Raw genomic sequence first — 11,456 nt, 5'->3', positions numbered from 1 at the left:
GCCCGCGGCCCCGCCCCCTGGGCCCCGCCAGGCGCGCCGCGGGCGCACGTGACGGACAAATCTCCGTGAGCCGCTCGTGCGTGCTGGTTCCGCGCCGGTCCTGACTGTGACCAATCCCAGGCGTCGACAGCTGCATGGCGAAACACGGTTGGATATTCGCGGCGTGGAGGGGCGGGAGCTGCAAGGGACGCTGCGTTCCCATTGGCCTTTAATAGCGAACCTTGGGTGTTGCGGAGCTTGGGCCGTGGTGACCGTGTTTAGCTGTTTCGTTTGGAGGACGCTTTGTGTTCGGAGGCTGTGGCTGTCCGGCTACCGGAAGTCCCCAGGGCTTTTTGAGTCATGACTTTGTCTTGTAAAGTGTGATTTGCACCAGAACGGGGGAAGCAGTGGGTCACTTGTGGCGCTGGGAGCCCGCGTGCTGTTTCCAGCCGGCATGAACCGAGTGTCTGTTGCCTGCCCGGCCTAAAAGGTGCCTAACTTCCCCGGTTGTACCAGTTAGAGTAGCTGCTGCTCCGCGCGCTCACAGGCGTCGTCGCCCTTCCCCGCGATGGTTCGGTGCAGTGGAAGGAATCCTGAGCAAGGGTAAGTGGGTTTGACTTTAGCCCCAGCTTGTGAACACCCTAGTGTGCAGACGTGGTCAAAAACACGGGAAGCGTTTAAAGGCTTTACATTTTATTACAGTAAAAGCCACCTCATCATCTTGCCATTTTCTGAAGCAGTTTTGGAAGCTCTGATTCGTAAGTCACACTGTCACGACTGCCTCAATGCCCCGAGTGGCTTCAACATGTTCACGTTTCATGGTCATTCTGATTTGCGGCAAGGGCCAAAAGTTGCCAGGTGCCAGATGCGGTGAGCAAGGTGGAGGAAAACGCACGATCATTTTTACAAGCCTGCCTTTCTGCTAGACCGTACTAGGAAGCAATATTCACCTTGTTTTTGATCATACCTCATAAAGATAGGCATGAAAGATGACACCCAGACCTGCTTCAAAAAGTAGCAAGAACAATGGGATAAGAGCATGGGAAACAGGTTGAGTCTTCTGAGAATGATTAATGGCCGTATGTCTTCTGTAATAAACTTAAGATTCAAGCATTCACGGTATGCTTTGATCACCTCTTGTTAAATTACACTGGTACTGTATTATTTGGAGCAGTTCTTTAATATGTCAGTGCCAGTTTTGCTGTTTCCTCATTGGGAATAAGAGTTTCTTTTTATCTGAATAGTGGCTGAATTAAACTTTTATTTTACCAAATGTCAACACACGAAAGTAAGCATGAAAGTGGATCACAGTTAACACTTTCTAAAAAATTCAACATACGATTGTTTTACTTCTGTGTATAAGTAAAATAACACATTAAAAAATAAAACGAGTATTCATGGAATATTGCCTTTTTGTTTAGCACTGTCCTGTTTGCTATAATAAGATGAGATATGTGGAGTTGAACTAATATTTGATGAGCTCTTACATATGACAAGGGCTTTATGTATATTATTTAACAGTTACAATAACCCAGTGAAGAGGCTTCCAAGCATTTAGTGCAGATTGCTATAGAATTTATCTGAGCACTCATACGAACTACCTGGAATCAACAGTGCAACCAAATTTAGTCATTAAAGATTATTTTCCAGAACTGGAAGAGTGAAGCCAGAGGTGAACTGCAATAGAAGTATCTGCCTACATTTTTATCCAGATGTGTTGATTTTCCTCAAATTTGGAATGACCCAAAGAACATTAGGTAAATCACTTCACATTACCTAGCCTAGTGCCTTCTAGATAACGTACGAGTGAAGACAAACTGCCATGCTAAAAGCACAGGGGGAATATCAAACGAATTGCTTCTCCCTCCAGGTCATCTCCACAATCTTATAGAGAACTTTCAAATCTGAAAAGGTCGCTACCTGTCTTGAAACCACTCAGTGGCTTCCCCCAATTTCCAGAATAAATCCAAAGCCTGCCAGATGGCATAAGAAACCTTCAGGGATCTGAGGCCACCTGCCATTCCAGTCATTGGCCATCCCACTTGACACCTGCGCCTTTGCCATAGTTGATTGCTGGGCTAATTTACTGGTCCCATTTTTCACTCTGTGCATTTCCCCCTGCTGTTACCTCTGCCAAGAAAGTCTGCCCTCCTCATTACCTGCCGTGCATCCTTCACCTCGGTGTCACGTGCAAGTCCATACAGAATTCACGTCTTAAGTGAATGCTTCACCAAGAGATACCTTGGTGACCTTTATTATAGCACCTATTATATCATGTTGTAATTATTTACCTGTTTCTTTTACATCAGATTATGAAAACTTCCACATAAAGACTGACATTTATGTTATTTGTCTACAGTGACTATCGAGTTTGGTATATATTAAACTCTCAATAAATATTTACTGAATAAATAGATGGGGGCATCAGCCAGTCCATCTTAACCATCCATTTAGTCTTCCATAATCCCCTAATCTGGATTAGCTCTTCCTCCTGTGTGATCTCATAGCTTGTGGAACTTGACTTTGGTACTGTTAGCACACTGCGATCACTCACTTACTATGCAACAGTCGTTAGCCTGCTACACTGCTAGTCATCTTTACCCTCTGTTATGACTTGTGTCTAGATGTCCCCCAAAACCTCATGCGGTCATGAGGTGGGTGGACTTTTCACAGGCAGCTGAATATAGAGTTTGTGATTGATTCATGGTTCAGTGCTGGGATTAAGGGTGTGAGTGCTACACCTACTCTAGGGCACACAGCCTGCATACAGTATAAAGGAGGGAAAGGTTGTTCTCCCCTCCTCTCTTACTAGTTTTGGTACCTTCCCTTGCCATGAAAAGTTGCTCCTCTGCTACACCACCCTGCCTTAAAGCCAACCAATTTATGGACTAAAACATCTACAAACTGTGAGCTAAATAAACCTTCCCTCCTTTAACTTGTAGGTGTTGGGTATTTTGTCTCAGCAACAAAAGAAAAGTAAAAAAGAAGTTAGTGCCAGAGAAGTGGGGTTGTTGTTGTGACTGTACCTGACTCTGTGGTTCAAGAGCCTTGGGACTGGCTTGTGAGAAGAGTTTGGAATGATTTGGAGATGATGGCTGAAAAAGTAGAGCTGGAAAAACTTACCTGCTCTGTATGGGAGATCCTGGTCCGAGCTCAGAAGACCAGAAGGCTGATAGAAATCTTGCCAGTAAAGACCAGGCTCAGCAGATTTCTGATGGGAAGAAATACTGAAGTGGCTGTTGGACTCCAGATAGTGTGTTATGGCTTGGCAGAAAGTTTGTCTGCATTTTGCTTGTGTCCAGAGACTGCCTGAGAATGCAATTAGGGGCAGCTGACCAGTTAATCTGGCAGAAGAAACTTCAAGGCAGTCTAATGTTGAGGCAGTGGCATGACTATTGTTGGGAGCTTTTAGTCAGATTTATGTTGAGAATCAAGAACAATGAGCCAAGAAGCATGATTTAAAACATTGTGAATTTGTCCAGAAAGGAAGCTCCAGGAAACCTGTGGACTGCAGAGATAGAGCAGAGGAGCTCTTGATTGCTGAGAAGGAACAGTACAATAGAAAAGATGGCTGAGGGCATCACAAGAAGTAGCAGGACTCCATTCTCTGCAGCCTCAAAACTGCAAAAGTGAAAGACTGCTTTGAGAACAAAGCCACAGACATCATGCTCCAGAATGGTGGCAGCATAGAGAATTTGTTCCTCAGAATTGGATTCAGAGTGTTCAGTGATCCAGGCACTTTACTGCCACACCTGAGAGAGAGAGAGAGAACCCAGGCTGCTGCTCCATCTAGCAGCAGACCTTGGCAACATGCGAATGGTGCTGATTTTAGGCACACACAGAATGGAAGAGTTGTGGGGTCAGGAAAGCTTCCACCCAGATTTCAGAAGGTCTGGGAGGCCAGGCAGTGTGCCCCTCAGAAGGCAGTGTGCAGAGTTGTGAGTATGAAGCCAAAGGTGCAGTGGAGACCCCAGAAGTTTGGAAAAGCCAGGAACATGGATCATCTGAGAAAAACTGCAAAGTGGGAACAGAGCAGGCCCAAGGGAGAAGCCGTGGGAGCTACTACCACAGGAAGTGCCACGGGGACAGAGCCACCCAAGCCCTTTGGAGTTAACATTTTGCCACAGATTGCTTTGGATGCTGGACATGATACTACAGGACTCAATGTTTTCCCTGCTGGATTTTGCACTTCCGTTGGTCCTATTCCATTGTGTCCCCCTATTTGTAACTTCTGGAATGTTTATCTTGTGTCACTGAATGTTAGAAGTGTTTAACTTTTCATTTATATAGGAGCTGACAGCTAAGAGTTTGCCTTAAATCTCAGAGGAGACTTGAGACTTGGACTTTGCAGCAATACCGAAACTATTAGGCCTTTGACAACTCTTAGAAATGGACTAAATGCATTTTGTGTAAAGGAATGTATGAGTCTTTGGGGGGGCCAGAGGTGGAATGTTATGGTTTGTGACTGAATGTCCCCCCAAAGCTTCATTCAGTCACAGGGTGGGAGTTGTAGGCTTTTCATAGGCTGCTGAATCTAGAGTTTGTGATTGTCTTGGGCCAGTGCTGGGATTGGGGTATGAGTGTTACACCCACTCTAGGGTAGCCTTGCATGCACTATAAGGGACAGAAAGGGGCTTGTTTTCCCCTCCTCTCTTGTTGTTTTTGGTATCTTCTGCTGCCATGAATGATTACCCCTCAGCCATACCACCCTGCCTTGGAGCCAGCCTATTATGGACTGAAACCACTACAAACTGTGAGCTGAATACACCTTTACCCCTTTCAATTTTGGGTATTTTGTCTTAGCAGTGAGTAAATTAAGACACCCTCCTATCCTTAGAACTAAATACAGTGCTAATAACAAAGGAACTACTTAGTGAATATTTGTTAAGTGAATAATTTCAGTGTTTTTAAATCCTTGGGTAAAATGGATTCTACCTCATAATGAAAATCCCCTTTCAACTTACTAAGTTGTAGACAGTTTAAACCATTTTGTTTACAAAAGACAAAATTAAAGAAAACACAACTTCAGGGATAGCCCACCCAGAGACAGAGCAGCTATTAGTACTGAGCAAATACCAAGACCCTGGAAATGCCCAATATTAACGGAATGTCCTAGCGGCCCAGGTTTAAAGTCATTTATGGTTTCGAAACAAATGGCAGAGACAAAATGATTAAGGACCCTTGAGTGGGCATTTCAGCACATGGACAGATAACTAGAAGACTGAAAGTTAATTTTTAAAACTTTCAAGAGATCAAAAAGAACTTCCCTTTTTCCTAAGGCTACAACTTGTATACAGCAGGCACTGGCCAGCGGAGCCTGCGTAGGAAATGCATTCATGTGGCTTGTGCCAGGCTTGGGCTGGAACTGTGCTATGCTAAACTTCCATTCTCAGCCAAATGTGGTAGGACAGAATAGAAGCCAGATGGTTACCGAGTTAGGGCTATGAGCTGGTCCAGTTTGTGCAGGATTTTTCTGATTTTAGTGCTGAAAGTTCTGTCCCTCAGTATTCCCTCAGTCCCAGGCAAGCCAGGATAACTGTTTGCCGCAGCACTTGCCTCTTCCAGTCTCTCAAATGAGTGGACAGTGAAGGCTAAATAAAAGAGACAAATGGAATGATTTTAGGGCTCCAGGAGGATCAAAACCCTCTCACAGAATTCAAGATTCTCCCAGGGCCAAAACAAGGAAGGGGAGTACTCAAGAAGGGTGGGAACCACTCAAGGACTTCTCCAAGTAAGGCTATGTGTTAATTTATGGGAGCTATGTTAACTCTAGGAAGGTCTCCACACAGGAATGAGATGCCTGAGGCTACATCCTTTATCTAGTTGAGGTTGGAGCCAGGTGTCCTAAGCTGTGACCTTTTCTTGTCCTTTGAGGCTTCACGGCTTCATCCGCCATTACAGGCCTCAGCGGTGACCAGTGACTCACAGAGGTTCACTTACTATGAGTCTGTTGCCCATTTCCAGACAAGGAACCTAGGCCTTGGACAGACTCACAAGAAAACATGAAAAGCCAATTGGTTAATGGAAGTCCTGCCCAGAGCTGCTTCAATAGTGGTCTCCATCAGTTGTCAAATTAAGCAACATTTTGTATGGCATCTCCTCCAGAGGCAACCCAAGAGCCAGCTGTTGAGTAGAGGGATGCTGAGAAGAAAGAAAACTCAAGGTTAGACAGTTAAAAATCCTGGAAGTATTGAAATAACACTGGATTAGTGAAATGGCCTACAATGAGTAGCTTTGGTCATTTTTTTAGGGCTCCAATTTCCTTTTCCTTGGGATCACTCTTGTTCCGAGCGGAGGTGGTGGTCAGGATATAAGGTGCCTGTGATTCATCTTTCTCAATAATCGGTTTTAAGTGATCTTTTTCTGTTCAAATCATTTGACAGGAGAGATCTTTGCACCCCTGCAAAGATTAAAGGAAATGATTCATGTGGTTTGAGTACAGAAGTCTACTGCCATCTTAAAAATTAGATTAAACTGGAGAATTGGCTTCCAAGAAGGAGTAGCCACTGTCACAAGTACGTGTCGTGATCTTGGGGGCTGTAGGAGGGTGCAATGGCAGGGTACTTCTGACTGTTCCAACTTTAGGCACCCACTGTGAGCAACACCTGGGTACTCGCTATAAGGGGAGACATCTTTTCTACTCTGTGTGCTTACAGTGCCCTGTGGTACAGCTGACATCAAATAAAGCCTCAGGCCACTGCCCTGGAGAAGGCAGCCTAGGACAGAACTGAATGACTTCCTGGCTTTCCCCATCAAAGTTGACATTTGTCTGAATCCAGGGCTTGCTACACAGGAAAGAATTGCGAATTAATGGTAGAACTCTTGATTTTTTTTTTTTTATAGCCTTATGTATAGCGATTGTTACAACTGCTATAATTTACATTAAAATACTAGTCTTGGGTGCTGGGGATTTAGCTCAGCAGCACAGCACCTGCCTGGCAAGCGCAAAGTCATGAGTTTGATTCCTGGTACTGGGAAAAAAAACTAATAAAAAATAAAAAATAAAATAAATGAAAATAAAATACTACTCTTGAACAGTAGCACATAGTGTGAGAGTTGTCATCAACACCAAAGGTGTTGAAATTCCTTAATTAGGAATGCATGAGTAGGTAGCATTTGAAAGACTTATCAAATGCTTATCTGAAGGCTTTATCTTGATTTTTTTTTTTTAAATTAAATCAGGGCCAAAAGTTGTGTTAAATGGGATAGGGGGTTTGGGAATGAATTTTTAAAAAACTTTTGGTGAAATGAAGGTGAGGTGTGTTCATTGGCTAGACACAGTGTAGTATTAACTAAATTGGGACTCTAGTTGACAGTAACTTATACAACCCCCAAAAGGAAAGTCTGACCAGTTGTTGAAGCAGTAGTTTTAAATTATTAATAAAATAAAGACCAAGAAGATTAATAAATCATTATGTGTTTATTTCACAGAGTTGATTTTCTTATCTATTTCAGCAGTTACTAGTTAGGTTATGGTCATCAAAATTGTCACATAATCTGTGTTTTGTTGATATTGATAAAAATATTAAAAATTTGGTTGTATTCAAAGCATAGCTGCATTTAAAAATCAAATTTGAATGTTTCTAAAGTGTTACTAAAATAAAACGTTGCCGGACATGGTGGCGCACATCCGTAACCCCACCACTCAGCTGAGACAGGAGGGTCATTGCGAGTTTGAGACCAGCCTGGACTACAAAATGAGCTCAAGGCCAGCCTGAGCTATATAGAAAGACCCTGTCTCAAAAAGACGAAAAAAATAAAATAAAAGGTTAAGCATTGAAAAATTAAAGTTATGTTCATGTTTTTAATTTATAAAATAATTGATGTGTCGTAAAATTAAATGTAAATTCAAATTTCAAAATTTAAGTCAGTGTACTCTCTTCAGCAGCACATATACCAAAATTTAAGTCAAAATTATGCACATAAATTTTAACATTTTAAAAGAAATGTTTCAAAAATAAAATCAAATTGCGTTCAGTGTTCAGCAAAGTAAACTTTCTTTGTTCTGCAGCAGCTTCTGCCTCTGATGTGGCGACCTTGTGTTTTAGGGCAAGGAGACGTTTTCTCAGGGCCCAGGGAACCTTTTCCTAGAGTGGTGTCCAGAGTTGTGTGACGCCAGACCTGAGGACTGGATCTCAGGTGACAGAAGGGCCTGTTTGCTCCTTTATAATTTGTTTATGTGTTTATGATATTGAACGCTCTCTGAAGTCCTAAGTTCAATGCAGAGAGCTGGTTCTAGAGTATGAGGGAAATACGACTAGATTTTGCAAACCGATTCTATCTCCGAAGTCCGCTGAGACCTGCTGCTGGCATATTATAACCTCTTTTGTGAGTGCACCCTAGCGGGCTGGGAGAGCAGAGTGAATGACTTTCTGTGCCTTTTTGCGAAGACAGCTGTGTGTGCGTGGCAGGATTCCAACTGAGACTCTTGGGAAGGTTGTGGAAAGGGAACATCCCAACTTCCACCTCAAATAACCCAATTGTTATAAGTAAGCAAATTGGTTTAGAGTAGTTCTCTCTCTTTTTTTTGGAGGGTGGAGTGGGGTACCAGGGATCAAACTCCATACATCACACTTGCCAGGCAGGTGTTGCACCACTGAGCTAAATCTCCAGCACTACGTTAGTTCTCAAAGCAAAAATGTGGCAAAATATTCTACACTGGTGCAACTACGATTTCAGTTAGGTGGTAAACTGAACTTCAGTGCGGGGCTGTAGGCTCAGGGAAGGTGACCTTGCCCACACTAGTGGTTAAGGATAAATCCCAAGGTGCATTAGCAGCTACTCACGGCTGATGAAGCCAGCTGGCATCACTGCGCCCAGCTAAATTTTTACACTTACTTTTAATACCGGCAAGACGTACATAATGCAGATTTACTCTGCTGACGCTCTGCGAGAGTATGGCTCACTAGGGCTAAGGACTTTCTCAGTGCTGTGCAGCCGGTCTCCAAAGCTCCTTGCACTTTGCAAATCTGAAACTCTGTCAGCACTCAGGAAACAACCAACTGCAGCCCCTGGCGACCAGCACGTTATCTGTCTGCATGAGTCTGACGGTTGTGAATCCCTCCTCGGCATGGCCCTGCACAGCACTTGTCGTCCTGTGAGCAGCTCCTTCACCTCCCACAGGGCCCTCAGGGTTTCTCAGCGTTGTAGCAGGTGTCACAGTCTCCTTCCCTTGTAAAGTGGAATAACATCCCTTGGTGCGTGCATATATTTTGCTTATTTATTCCCTGTCAGTGAAAACTACTTGCTTCCACATTGTGGCTAGTGTGAATAATGCTGCTGAGGACAGTGGTGCTCTACCTATTTGACATGTTTCATTTTTCTCTCCTGACAGCACATGGTGGAATTCCTTTCTGATCAACAGGCGCAGCTATCATTTCCTCCTCTTGTGATCTGCGGTATTCCATGGCGTGCAGACAGCGGGGTATATGCAACCATTCTGCTGCTGTTGAGCATCCACTTTGTTTCAAAGCTTGTACTTATTTTTTACTCTTGAAAGATGCTTCAAATAAAAAAGTTCTAAACATGAATCCTTAAATGCTGCTGCTTTGATTTCTCTGGATTAGTGAATTCAGACTTTCATGTATACTTTGCATAGCAAATCTATACTTTCCATTACTGGGCCAGCGTATGAAAAGAGAATCCTGATGATAAACGTGTTCCACATCAGCGCCAGCAGAATGCTATTGTGTACATGTCCGTGGCTGTGACGCTCCTAGCAACCAGAAATGTCATCATCATGCTTCTATGGCAATAGCAAATGTTTTAGCCTGACAAAGGAATCTCATATTTGGTGCTCAGGGAGATTTCACCACTGCACAGAAATGAAAGGAACTACCTCTGTTCTTTTCATATTTTTATAACATATTAATGCAATGCCAGAAAAGTAAATTTTATTGTGATTTTGGGGGCATTGATGGTTTAAGATATATTCTATGGTGCTTTTGGACCATTTTTTTCTCTTTTATTTTTCACTAAATTGATTTGTAATTGTCAGTAACTATCTAGTCCTACTAGGCTGTGAGAAAAGAAAAAGAGCTAGTATTTATGGAGACATTAATGGAAATTGAGATCCAGAGAAGTTTGATCATATTCTCACCAGTTTGCAGTTAATATGTTTATGTATATGTTGGTTTGGTTCAGAACTTTTCTGTAGAGACTAGTTGAAAATAAAGAATCTGTTGTCATCTATACAGGAATGTCCAATAAAATTGTTTTCTTCTGTGATGACTGTTTTGATGGTTTTTAAAATACCAAAATCTGCGGCAAACGACATTCTTCCCTTTTACACAAACAAAAACATGTTTGCTTCTCCTGCTTTGCCTACAGCTTAGTTGGTAACTGAATACTCCAGCCCGAGTCTTGTTCTGACCACGTAGGTCACTTGGATCTTGATGCTGGGTGTTCTGTGCTTATTCGTGCCCCCTCACAATTCTTCTGTTGAAATTGTGACACACCCTTGGTACCTTGGAATGTGACTGCATTTGGAGGTAAGACCTCTGAGATATAGTCAAGGTAGACAAGGTGCTCCAGGTGGACCTAATCCAGTGTGCCTAGCATCTTCAGAAGAAGGAACAGGGAGCAGGTACCACAGCCTGGAGGGGTGATGGTGTGAGGGTACAGGGAGAGGGCCGCTGTTTGCCAGCCAAGAAGTTGCCCCAGACTGGCCAGGGCCTTGATCTTGGGCTTCTGGCCTCTGGGATTATGAGAAAATGAATTTCTGTTGTTTAAGCCACTGACACTGTGGTATTTTTTTATTATATTAGGACATCCTCGCACCCCAGTCCACTAGGTGAGCAATGTTGCAGCTTAAATATTTCTTAGCCTCTTGTGCTGATTATCAGTGCTGGCCCAGGCTGAGCAGTTCACCATCCGCTCGAGATGCTGAGACTGAATCTGAGGGCCGCCCACTCCCATTGCGCCCAAAGCCATGCTGCTTCTCCTCACCCTGGTTCTACCTGCCTGTCTCTGCCCCTCGCACAGTTAGGACAGGAAGCCCCACAGGTGGGACTGCTCATGGGTGCTCTGGAGGAGGCTCCTGACCTCCACACATAGGCGCACCGCCAGCTGATAACCTGGGATGGACTCAACAGACATTTCAGGCTCTTGTGTACAATGAGCAAAAAATTGCAAGTGCACATCCAATGATAAAAGAAAAGCAGCCACATTTGTTGAAGATAAAGGGAAAACTTGCTCAGGATAGGTCTATGCCAAGAAAAATGTGGCACAAACAGAGAAACGGGGCTGAGATGGCCGAGAAGTAGAAAGCACACACATAGATAAAATCAGGCTTTTGGAATTTTTTAAGGAAGGGCCCAAGTCCTAGTCCTTTTCTTTGGGTTTCTAAGGAGGACTGACAGGCATGACTAACAGAATGCTGAGTCATCCTGAGCTAGGGGCTTTCTAGTGCGCTGTTCCAGAGCCCTGATTGAGTTACACGGAACAGTGGGAGCAGGGTGGCCCGGGGGTGTTGCCCA

The 11,456-nt window shown here is 43.7% G+C and overlaps 1 long non-coding RNA gene across 1 annotated transcript; it reads left to right on the top strand.

Moving 5' to 3' along the window:
• Positions 1-153: 153 nt before the first annotated feature.
• Positions 154-10,206, top strand: LOC102021171. The gene is made up of 2 exons (XR_261754.1): positions 154-582; positions 9,314-10,206. It is a non-coding gene; the product is annotated as an uncharacterized LOC102021171 (long non-coding RNA).
• The last annotated feature ends 1,250 nt before the right edge of the window (positions 10,207-11,456 follow it).

The sequence above is a fragment of the Chinchilla lanigera genome, unplaced genomic scaffold, assembly GCF_000276665.1.
Source record: "Chinchilla lanigera isolate Chin_1 unplaced genomic scaffold, ChiLan1.0 scaffold00035, whole genome shotgun sequence".
Taxonomy (NCBI): Eukaryota; Metazoa; Chordata; class Mammalia; order Rodentia; family Chinchillidae; genus Chinchilla; species Chinchilla lanigera.
The sequence above is the reverse complement of the archived record's forward strand: the minus strand, read 5'-3'. Positions and strand labels throughout refer to the sequence as shown.